Source organism: Elephantulus edwardii, unplaced genomic scaffold (assembly GCF_000299155.1).
Source record: "Elephantulus edwardii isolate Elephantulus edwardi_28Jun2011 unplaced genomic scaffold, EleEdw1.0 scaffold00017, whole genome shotgun sequence".
In the NCBI taxonomy this organism is placed as follows: Eukaryota; Metazoa; Chordata; class Mammalia; order Macroscelidea; family Macroscelididae; genus Elephantulus; species Elephantulus edwardii.
Window position 1 is genome coordinate 2,258,773 of NW_006399767.1, and position 11,276 is coordinate 2,270,048.

An 11,276-nucleotide genomic window follows, 5' to 3' on the forward strand; every position below is an offset into this window, starting at 1 on the left:
ACAGTGTTCGACAATCAAAATGTAAATACGATGAGTTTATTGCAGTAAATGCATACGGCATGTTTACCTTAAAGAGCATCAAGCTGGGGAAATTCTAATGGGCTCTGGCAGTTGAGAAGAATTATCTTTTCATATAGCAATTTTTATCTGTGAGATGAAAAGGGAAAATAAGATGAGAAATTTACTCCTAGGGAACTATTATCTGTGGGTTGGTTTGTTATTTTGTTTTTTCTGATAAGGAGCAATATAGGTAGGGGCTTTGAAGAGATAGAGATTTGATAACTTCAGTGTTCTAGGCAGATTTATCTGCACTGAGGCAATTAATTTTGTTGCATCCACGTTGTTCTGTACAACATCTAAAATGTGATCAGTTCCACAGTAAGTGTTCTCTATCTGTCATATAATAATAGAAATAACTAGTGCAGGACTCAATTTTTAGCCTTCATGTCCTGGATCTTAAAATTGAGCTACATAAAACTTTGAGAGTGAAAAGGTTTCGCTAAGTTTCATGAGGAATCAAAAACCTACGTTCCAACTTCACTTAAAGCAGCCAGTCAATATGACTGAAGAGTAAACACTTAGCAAATAATATTTTCTTCTCATCTCTCCTTTTTCCCATGAGCCACAGAAGGTTTCACTTTTCTACTGCTAACACATCCAGAGATAAAGTCCAGATTTTAAAATGAGGATACATATATGATGAGATCCGCTAAAAATCTTGAACACATTGACAGAGAGGGAGAAGTGATTAATAACTGAGGGTTTCCAAGGCTGCATATCTCAGAGGCGAAGAATGTCCATCTTACTCTCAAAGAGCTACGGATGGGCTTAAACGACCAGAGAAATGCAGTCTTTGGATTAGCAGCACAAACCCCTATGGATACATCATGGCCTATGAGATGAGATGGAGAGATAGAGAGGGAGAGAAAGAAGAGAAGAGGAGGGGAGGGGAGGGGAGGGGGAGGGGAAAGGGGAGAGGGGGAGAAGAGAGAGAAGGGAAAGGGGGGAGAGGAGAGAGAGAGAAACCATAGGTGACAGTGGTCATGTAACAAGATGGTAAACAGAAAATTCAGCACATCAAGAAACACTGGCCCTGTCACCTAAAGGACCTTACTACTTTATGTCTGTTGTTGTGTACCATTGAGTGGGAAAAGACTCATAGCTGACTCTCCAGCAGGTTTTCAGAGGCAGTTAATTGCTGGGGAGGAGATAGCCCATACCTCGCCAGCAGAGAGGCTGGTAGCCTTGAACTGTGAGCCTTCATAATCACAGAGCAGCTTCTTGGCACTAGGCCACCAGAGCTTCCTAATGAACAATGAACGTTAATTACCTCTCTGATTAAAAAAAAAAAACAACAACAAAAAACCAACCAAACAAACAAAAAACCAGCAGGATTCAGCTCTCTTCTCATATGATCAGCCTTCTCAAAACTGTCAACATGATGCCTTCCAGCATCCTTACTAGAGAACCTACCACCATGCATCCTTGACAGAGGGAGTCTTTGTGACTGGCTCACAGTATCTGTCCATTGGAACAGTGTGCTGGGAGCACGTGACACTGATCACATCACTGTCACACAGCTATTCACCTGACGAAGCTGAGTCATGCAGGTATCCATGTCATAAAACTCCCAGCTCACATCACTGCAGCATGGAAATGTGATGCATGCAAACCGATCTAACTGCCTGGTGGCTGTATTTCTCATCTAGCTAGTATCTAAGTTTCACTTCACTTCATTAAAGTGACTTACGGTATTTTCCCCCAGGAACTTGTTTAGTCAAAGAGCAGCTGAGAAGTCTTACTCTGCTTTGGGGTATTAGAAAAGGCCACAGAATTTGGTGTGAATTACGTAATGTTGATAATGTTGAAAAATACACACAATCTTGTTACTTTCAAAAGCTCTGGTACAGAAATCTCACAAAGTACTATGGCCTCCCTGACGTTATGGATAAAGAAAGTGAGGCCCATGTGGTGAGGAGAGCAAGTACCAGGTCCCCTAGCATGAAAGCCTTTGCCGTTTCCCACACATCTCATATCAACTAGTCTGTAGTTATAAGTAAAAGCAAGGTTTTCCCTGTAGAGTCAGAGATGTAGTTACAGTTGCTATAGAAAACAATTTGGTAAACCAGGGTGTTCCTTAGAGGCAAAGGTGGTGAAACTTCCTCTCACATTCTTTGAGTGTGTTATCAGGAAGAGTAAGTCCTTGGGAAAAAGACATCCTGCTGGGGAAGGTGGAGGTTCAGAGAAAGAGAGGAAGATCCTCACCAAGCTGGATTAGCACAGTGGCTGTAACAATGGCGTGAGCCTGTCAGAGATCATGAGAATGGTGTAGGACAGGGCCACGCTCTTCTCTGTTGTTCACAGCGTCACTCTGAGCCTTAGTCCCTTAACAACAACATCATCAAAATTATAGATACTTATCACAGCCATCACACTGTTTATTATGTATCTTAAATAATTACATTTGCTTGCACATAAAATTATATTCTCTTATTTTTTTATATGGGGGAATTAATAAGAACCTATATTTATATTAGTTTTTATAGAATAATATGTAACAAGAAATTAAAAAGCAATTGAAAGCAACAGATAAGAAAACTTACCTGTAGAAACCTCCACATATACTTGACTGTAACTTCTCTTTCTCTCTCTAGACAAATGAATGTACTACCCAAACCAAGCTCACTACTGAAAGATGACTGTAACTCATTACTCATTACTGCCCTATAGAACAAGGAGCACTCTCCCATCAAATTTTTATAGCTTTAAGTCTTTCTGGAAGCTGATTCCACAGATCTCTCCTGTAGAGTGCCTGTTGGGTTCAAACAGCAGAACTTTCAGATAGCAGTGAACAATTTAGCCTCTATATCACCAGGGTTCTGGCTGTATGTACCACCTAGGACAATACTTTGAAGAACAAAAACTATCATACTCCATCAAATAAACATTTATCATTTGCTTTTAAAACAGTATTATTATTCTGATACAAATCACAGAAATGTTCAGTGGCATAGTAATGACTATCCATGCACTAACACTATACTCAGATTATATTTAAAGTTAAAAAAAGGAAATTTTTCCTTCATTCTTCTCCCCTGGTCCCTAGTTCTCCTATTCCTTAGGTTGTTCCCAGCTCATTTCATCCCCAACATATACAGAAACATATTATTATCTGGAAACCCTATGAACTTGGAGAAACGATGAAAGTTATACAAGTGTTCAGGTCTTTCATTCATAGGGTCACTATTAGTCATCTAAGACTCAATGGCACTTAACAACAACAACAACATTATTATCCCTAACAATAGAACTTCAGGCATGTTGGTAAATTGATTCTGGGCTTGTCAACTGTATCTTCAAAAGCTTAGTTCCCCTAAACAATTCTACAAAATAATGGAAGAAATCACTCTGGAAAACATTTAGCTTCTAGTGACTCCAATTATCTGCAAATCTTAGTATTGTATCTGTAATTTAGGTAATTCTCTTTCAATTTCTCTTTCGTCATATGACCCCGTCTTTGATTTGCTTTGGTATACAAAGCAGCAGTAAGGTCAACCTAAGTTTGGAATAAAGCAAATGAGTTTGACCTTAAGCATAACAAGTTTCCTTGTCTGTAAAATAGGCATAATAACAACTTTTACTTTACATGAGTAAGGTAATTAAAGTAAAGCTTAGTGTAGTATCTAGAATCGCACTACCACCAGCAAAGAAGAAGCAAGAAAATGCAGCATGTTCTTTGGAACCAGAGATTCTTGTGCTGGTCAGACAAGGGCCTACAGGAGCAACAGTCATAGCAGCGAACCAGAGAACCCAGGGACCCGAGTCCCGTGCTGCACTGCTAACGAGGAGGAGGTCCTGCCTGCCCTTCATATAATAGATCATTATTATCTTGACTTGCTATTTGTTGCTTTTTACCTCTTCTCTTATACATGCTTGACCAGTAATAAGATACTTAGAATCTGTTGTTACTATTAGGTGCCACCAATGACTACAACTCACAGCAACACGATGAACAATGAGTGAAATGACCTTGTCCTGCTCCTGCTTCGCTATCTCCACCAGATTTGTTTCAATCAATTGTTGTAATAATTATGTCAATCAATCCATCTGGTTAAGTGTGTTCTGTTTCAATGACCCTCCCTCCACCTTTGCTGCTACGATTTTTTTCCCCCCCAAGGACTGGCTTCTCCAGACTACATGCTCTAAGTCTGTGAGATGATGTTCTACTATATTCACCTCTAAGGAAGACCCTAATTTGGCCTCCTCCAAGGCAGATATGTTCATTCTTTTAGCAGTCCATGATGTATTCAATACTCTTTTGCAACATCATTGTCCAACCATCAGATGGAAAGGAAGTGACTATGATGACCATGACTCGAATCAGGACCGCTTTAGTCCTTCACAGCATATTTGCCCCCAAATCAAGCAAGCAAAACCATTTGTGAAGTCCTTTGTAGCTAATGCTATCAAGTGGGTTCTGATTCATAACAACCCTCCATCAAGTTTCTAAGGCTGTGAATCTTAACAGGAGGAGACTACTTACCTTTTCCCCTCAGAGCTGCTGGTGGACTTGAACTGTCAACATAGTCCAACCTGATGTATTATGATGCATTATTTCCCCAGGGTTCCATGCTTTTTTTTCTGGTAACCTGCAAATCAGATTATATTTGTTTATAGTTCTGTTGCTCCCTATTACTTTTAAGTGTATCCTTGCATCTCACCTCAAGGAGGTATCCCTATGTGGGATTAAACTGAAAGAGAAAATGTAATTCAGAGGGTCACTTCAAGGAGGTCTGATTTAATTAATGAAAATTATAGGAAGTGCATTTGAAAGGATTTTATAGAGCTAGGGATGGTGTCCTACCTGGTTCTAGTGAGAGTCAGAGGTGCTGAAAGCACCTTGCAGCCTAATGAGTAAGGAGTTGCACTCCCAACCCAAGGATAAAAGGTTCCATTCCACCAACTGCTCCATGGGAGAAAGACAGGCAAGAAAGATGCTCTTTATGACAGCCTCTGAAAAGCTGGAGCTCTAAGCAGCTTTGAGTAGGTTCTCAATGGTATATTATTGTGGAATGTTGGGGAGGAAGGGAGGGTCTCTGGCCAGGACAGGTCGCCTAAGCTCCAGATAAGTGCAAGCCTTTAATACGGGGTAGAGAAAGCTCCCCTCTGTTTGGCTGTACTGGCTTGAGAAAGCTCGCCACCTGGGAAGATGGTTGCCGCATCTGTTGAGCTGGGAGTGTTCTGCACGAGGCTGAGGTTCTCCTGACCAATCCACATGTCCCATGTCTGTAAATCCACCCTATCCTGTCTTCTTGTTTATATAAATGCGCTGCAGACCCCAATAAATTTGAGCTGGATTGACTCTCTGATCCTCTCCCTGAGTGGTGTATCTCCGTCATGCTTACCCCCATCAGGGTGGTGCTGTCAAGTTGATGGCAAACTGACAGCAACAATATATAACAACAACAAAAACTGTCGTAATTCATAATCATCTACTGGAAAAGAGACTGAGGGTAAGCAGTTGTTGTTATGTGCCTGTCAAGTCGCTTGCGACTTATAGTGACCCTATGTACAACAGCTCTGAACTCTGCTCTAACCTAAGCTAACTTTATTGTCTCTGACCTACTCATCCCCATACATACCCCAGTCACTGAGTCAATCCATCCCATACATGGTCTTTTCTCTCTTGCATTGTCCCAAGCATGATGCTCCTCTCCAAGGAACTGGATTGGTCTCTCCTTGCCCAAAGTATCTCAGATGGAGCTTCAGAATCCTTACCTCCAATGAGCAGCCTGGTTTCATCTTCTCTAAGATGAACCTGTTTGTTCTCCTAGAAGTATGTTGTATATTTAATATACTTCCCCAGCACCACAGCTCAAAGGCATCAATTCTCCTTCTATCTTCCCTAGTCATTGTCCAGCTCTCTGTTGCATAGTAAGTAATTGTGAAGAAGACCACAGCCTGCATCAGGGGCATCTTAGTCTCCAGACTGATATCATTGTTCTTCAGCACTCTGGAGAGGTCTTAAGACAGTTTCCCAGTGCAATATGCCTTTTGATTTCCTGGCTGCTGGTGCCAAGAGTGTGGAGCCAAGCAAACTGAAGCTGTCAACAAACTCAATATCTTCACCATCTATCATGATGCTGCCAATCAGTCCAATGGTGAGAACCTTTTTTTTTCTTATTGTTGAGCTTCAGTACCATGGCAAAATTTGCTATTGCTATTGTTAGATGCCAAAAAGTTGCCTCTAACTTATAGCAACCCAATAAACAACAGAGCCAAACCCTTTCTCATCCGTCAGCATCCTCACAAACTCCACTGTGCTGGAGTCCATTGTTGTAATCATTGCGTCAGTTCATATTACCAAGACTCTTCCTCTCTTCCACTGACACTCCATTATCCCAAATAGTATGTCACTTTCTAAATAGGACACTTTCTTCTCATGTGATTTAAAGCCTCTGAAAATCCACGAGACGGTCAGCTATGAGAGGGCTCCAGCTTTATGGAAATAGGTTTTTTAAAAAGAAGATCTGGTGGATAAGGAGTTAGGTTGCTAAACCAAAGGCAGATGGTTCAAATCCACCAAGAAAACAATGAGCAGTCTCTCCCCTGCAATTTTCAGCCTCTGAAAAATCACTGAAGGATCAGCTACGAATCAGTTCCAATTTTTTATATATATATATATATATATATATATATATAACAACATCATAAATGTAATAAAGTGCTCTGCTGAGGGAGTTCATAAGAAGTTGAATTGCTTATCCAAAGGAAGTGTACCCCTGGTGCCTCAAATCCACCAATGGCTTCAGCCTCAAAACCCACTAGAGGGAGACCTGGTTCTGACTTGTTGGCACTGAATGAATGAGTGTAATCCAATTCAGGAATAGGAGCTTTTAATTTTAATGTGGCCATTATGAGAGTAGGTTTTGTCTTAAACCAATTGCTTCTGAGATATGAAAAGAGCAAATTGGGCAGAGTAGCAAGAAAGCATAAATGAGGAAAGATAGATGCAATGCCACATGAATATCTCCAAGGTAATGAGGAATAGAAGTTAAAAAGAGAAAAGAGCCTTCTCAGAGAGCCCAATAGAGACCAAAAATATTTCCCTTGGGCATATGTCCTCAATTCTTTTCTGGCCTCTTGAATTGTGAGAAAAAAAATCATTCCCATTGTTTGAAGCCATTCGCTCATAGAATTTCTGTTAAAGCAGCACCAAGGCAAGAATTTGTGCTCAGTAGTAGTCCACAGTGTGTACATAGGGTTACTCAGCAGTACGTTCAGTTGCCATAAGACAGAGGCAATTCCATAGCACCCAACAAAAAGAAGAACCTACCATACAAGCAGTTACCAGGCAACGGATCCAATTCCATCAAGCACAGCCAAAGTAACTGCATCCACCACCTTAATCCAGTTATTTCAGTCATTCAAACAATCAGGTTATCACAGTTGTGGTGGAATCTAATTGATGTTATTACAATTAAGCCTTATACACCCATCTAAGTCATAGAAACTGGGGCAAGGTTTTTCTCTCAGTGGTTAAACTTTTAAAAGCTAATTGTTTGCTTTAAACCACACTAGACTAAGGGACTAATGATAAATTGCATCTTATTTCTGGTTCAGCCCCAACTGCATGCCTAACAAGGTAAATTGCTTGGCACTACTCTCCTTAAAAAAAAATCATGTTGTTAAAACATTAAGGACACAGTAATTATGATAATTGAGATAATAACAATGAACCTGATTCTCCCTCTGCTTTGAGGAACAGCTGTACATCAAACCTTGTTTTCCCACCCCATGTGTGAGGGCTAGTTTGTAAGCTTCACCATAGTTATCAGACCTCAATTTTTGCTTTAAGAATAGACAAAAATCAGTTCCAATAATAAGTACAAGTGTTATGGGAGAAATCAATGTTTGCTAATGCCTTTAGATCTTGATTGAAAACAGCCTGAGGAAGAACATTTTTTAATAATTATGTTTGCATTCTGTTCACACAAATTCACTCAATTTTCAGTGTGGTTGAGGTCCAGCTTGCCCTCAAGTTTGTTTGGAGTTTGATTTTTTTTATTTTTTATTTTCCCTTTATAAGTTCTACTTTGAGAGAAAAAAATTATAGCAGCATTTTCAGGATGTTTTGTTTGTTGATTTTGCAAAATAGGTGTTGGATATTCAATTGTATACCCAAATATGTGTGTGTAAATCCTAAGGGTTATAAGCCTGTTTGGCAAAGAGCTAGGCTAATGAGACAGGATTAGTATTTTTGTTGTTGTTATATTGTTCTTTAGTATTTTAAATAAATCTCTTTTGAGATATAAAGGCGATTAAACAAGAAAGCAGAGCAGAGGTAAGATGGATGACAAGACACATGAAGTGTCTAAGAAACCAGGAAACAGAAGCTGAAGAGAAAAGTATCACCAGAAAGTCTCCCCCTTAAGCCAGCTCCCTGAATGCAATTAGAGCCTCTTCACCTTCTAACAAATAAATTTCTGTTTAAGTCACCCATTTGTGCTATTTCTGCTATGGCAGTACTAGATAGGTAAAACAGTTGGTTTTTGAGACATCTCTTTTTCTTAGAAGATAAGATTTGTAACTGAGTAGAAGTTGAAACTTCTTTTCCTGGTGAAACTGCATGTCTTCAAACTAAGTAGGTGTAGGCAGCTGCAACTGACATCCCAGAGAACAGGAAAGGACAATCTAATGAAAATATGGATGCATGGGTTCAGAGATTGTTATAATAAACTCAGTCACCTGTACAATTAATCACTTAAAAAAAAAAAGAGCCACATCTAACTGAGTGCCAACAGAGCCTGCATTTGAAATCATTTCTTGAATTTCTTGTACAAGGTATGAAAACATACCAATTTCCATACTATTGAAATGTTTTATAACCATGCTTTTTGAAGTGACTGTACTCCAGAAACAGCTCTTTTCAATTAGCTCTGAACCCTCTTTCAACATCCTTTCATAAATAGGCCAACATCAATGGCATGCTCAGATTCAGTGCATGTCTCTGATGGAAATGCACAATGGGCCTTGCGCCATGCCTGCAGGGGCTAACATCTTCTATTTCAGACACATCCAACCAGAAGTTTTGCCAGCTCTCACTTTTTGGTCTCAGGTTAAGCTCATCGCTAATCAATGCCTGTGCTTTTTAATTATGCTGTACAGTCAGTAATGATTTGTCACTCGTTGAACCTGGGCGGTCTCCTGAACCATCACTGGTGTAAACAACAGCAAAGGCAAGAAACTCTTAATTGCCAGCACGCCAAGCTGGAAAAGCCAGACACCTCCCCAATAAGAGGAAGTGCTGAGCTCTGAAGAAAACAAAATGATCTCATGTTTACCTTGAATCATTTGAACAAGACTCACATTCCAGACACCTAGCTAGCCAAAATGGTATCTTTGTCAGTTTTAAGTAGCCCATCAGACTTCTATTAAGTGTATGGCAGCACCAATCCAGGACTGCAGCTGCAAAAGTAAATAAACATAAAACTGAAACAATTGTGAAATCCCTTAAATGTTATACTTCAAATAGATTTCATTGCACTATGTACTGCAGATGCAAAGGTAAATAGTTTGAATCCACCAGTTGCTTTTTTTTCCCCACCAGTTGCTTTGTGGGAGAAAGATGGGTAATTTTTTTCCTTAGCAACACAGCTATGCCCACTGCTAGCAATAAGAAAATTTATAATCAGAATATGCCAAGTTATTATTTTTATTGTTGTTGTTACCTTGTACCATCAAGTCTGAACTAACTCATAGCTGATCATCCAGTGAGTTTTCAGAGGTTGTAAATCACATAGGAAGAGACTGCCAAACTTTCTCTCAAAGAGCAGCTGGTGGATTCGAATTGTGTGCCTTTGGGTTACCAGCACAACTCCTTACCACTAAGTGGCCAGCACATCTCTATGTAATAATTACTAAAAGAGAATCAAGGTATTGCTTATATTTCTTTGTGGTAAACTAATAGGTGAAAGGGAGCACTGATAGCCTAGTGGCAAGAATCTGTACTGTAATCCTGAAGAGACCTGGTTCAAATACACCAGCAGCTTCTAGGGAAAAGGATGGGCAATCTCCTCCTATATGATTAACTGCCTCTGAAAACCCACCAGAGGGTCAGCTATGGGTCAGTTCTAGCTCTATGATACACAACAACAAAAATAGTTATAAGTGTAATTTTTTTATAAAATTTAATAGATAATTATTCAATTTGGAAAATGCGTATCAGTTGTGCAGAATTCCTTTCAATGCAAGCATCTACAGTAAAAGCATCTACTGTGTCTTTACGTTGTTTCAGACAGATACTGTATAAGACCATTATTGTAGAAATAGAAAGATAACTAGTAATATATGTATGAGGATCTAAGGGGGTTAGGGTAGGAGCAGAGGGGTAAGGATAGGTAGGAGAGTAATCATAGGGTCGCACAATTTGATGGGTAGAGGGAGGGGTGGGTAAAGGAAATGAGAATGATCTGGTATGAAAAACAGTGTATACAAACTTTGTAAGTAAACCAGTATAAAATAAAAATTTCATATTATCAAAATATGATTGATTTGTAGTTTTGTTAAAATTTTCCATTTTCTTTCCCCCTCCCCAAATGTTCTTTCCATCACTGCAAGTCGTATATTGAAGTTACCAACTTTGCAGTAAAACTGTTTCTTATTCAAGTTCTTAAAAAAAAAAAAAGAAAGAAAAAAACTGAGGAGACAAAGATAGATGTCATAGTCAATTCATTAAAGAGAAGCAAAGATAAAAAATTCCCCTATAATATTTGGGGTTGGGGGTGGGATTGGGGGAGGTGCAGGGTGGATTGTGTACCAATAAGGGAGTTTTGCTTTTCAGGGAGAGGAGCAAAGGGGCGGGGGGTGAGGTGGGGTGGGCGGAGAGAAGGGTGCAACAATGAGTGAATGGAATTCCAAAATCTCTGTAGATGTTCATTGAAATGAAAAATAAATTAATTTAAATATTTTTAAAAATGGATTAAGCTGAATAAAAAAAAATTCCCCTATAAAGAATTTTAAATAGTTAATGGAGATACTCCTCTCTCAAAGAAGTGGGATCTTACGTATAACTGTGGTCTTGCTGTGGTGACTTCTTTCCAAGGAGTAGAGGATGGAAGAGGAGGCTACGTGGAGAGAAGGTCACTTCTCAGTGGGAAATTTGACAAACACTCTCTCAAGTGAAGTGACCAAAGTCAACATTAGCCACAATCATCCTTGTTGTTGTATATACTCTCCATATGAATTGATGAAAATAAAATTTTACTTTTTATATT